The sequence below is a fragment of the Lactuca saligna genome, chromosome 5 (assembly GCF_052625555.1).
Source record: "Lactuca saligna cultivar CGN05327 chromosome 5, ASM5262555v1, whole genome shotgun sequence".
Taxonomy (NCBI): Eukaryota; Viridiplantae; Streptophyta; class Magnoliopsida; order Asterales; family Asteraceae; genus Lactuca; species Lactuca saligna.
In genome coordinates, this window is record NC_136421.1 from 286,035,683 (window position 1) to 286,037,327 (window position 1,645).

Genomic DNA, 1,645 nt, shown 5'->3' on the forward strand with positions numbered 1-1,645 from the left:
AAGTATGACTTATCTCTTGATACCCAAGCCTTGTAAGATTTTGTTAAAGGGTGCTTCAGGTAATGCCTTAGTAAATATGTCAGCCAGTTGATTACTATATCGAACAAAATATACTTCCACGTTCCCATCTTCTACATGATCCTTAATGAAGTGATATCTAAGTGCCATGTGCTTAGTTTTTGAGTGTTGCTCCGGATTGTGACAAATGCTTATTGCACTTTCTGAGTCACAATAGAGAGGTATCTTCTTCAAACTTAACCCGTAATCTCTCAGTTGATTTTGAATCCAGATTACTTGAGAAGTGCAAGATGCTGCAACAATATACTTAACTTCGGCTGTGGACAATGACACGCATGTTTGCTTCTTGGACTGCCAGCTAACAAGTTTTCCATCAAGAAATTGGCATCCACCTGTAGTGCTCTTTCTGTCCCGTCCACATCCTCCTAGATCAGCATCAGAATATGATTGAATGAAGAATCCGGTTCTTGCAGGATACAAGAGACCGAGAAATGAGGTTCGCTTTAGGTAATGGAATATATTCTTCATAGCTACCATGTGAGGTTCTCTTGGATTAGCTTGAAACCTAGCACAATAACACACAGAAAACATAATGCCCGGTCTACTAGCTGTTAAATACATTAGTGACCCCATCATTTTTCGATATTGAGTTATGTCAACAACAAGTTTTTCCAGAGATGGTGTTAATTTAGTGCCAAATGCAATTGGAACCTTCACTTTTGAGTCGCCCATCGACGGGGTGGGGTAAGAGTTACTTACATATATATATATATATATATATATATATATATATATATATATATATATATATATATATATAGTGAAATTGTATATTTTGTGAGTTCTCAATTATATATATGATATATATTAGAACAAAGTTTTTTCAGGATCGATTGACTTTATGCATGCAAACAATTGAGAATGAAAATATAAACTCAATAATTACTTTGAATATGTTGAATGATTAAAACTTCAACACCTCAGAAGAGCTCGATTAAGAACTTCGACTGTAGAGGTGTTTAGGGTTACAAAACTTAAGCGTAATTAAAAGACGTAAAACTATAATGCATAGATGCATGCATATATATAGTTTTATGTCTTTTAATTATGCTTAAGTTTTGTAACCCTAAACGCCTCTACAGTCGAAGTTCTTAATCGAGCTCTTCTGAGGTGTTGAAGTCTTAATCATTCAACATATTCAAAGTAATTATTGTGTTTATATTTTCATTCTTAATTGTTTGCATGCATAGAGTCAATTGATCCTGAAAGAATTTTGTTCTAACAATTGGTATCAGAGCAGGAGACTGTGTGATCAATACACAATCCTTCTGTATTCAGAATTCCTTAGGGTTTCTGCTTTTATCGTATAAATAAGAAGTCATCTTCTTTATTTCGACGACAACTCTGTTTTAGATCAAACCCTAATCTCAAGCTTACAAGTTTGATTCTAAAAGCTCACCATGTCTCACGAAGATTCACAACCAAATCCCATCAACATCTCAAACAGCATTGGATCTACAACCAGGATACCCATTCTCTACACTCAAGACTACGAAGTATGGGCACATCACTTCGAAGACTATGTGGTTGGATCTGAAGATAACGACTATCTCATCTAGGAAGCTAT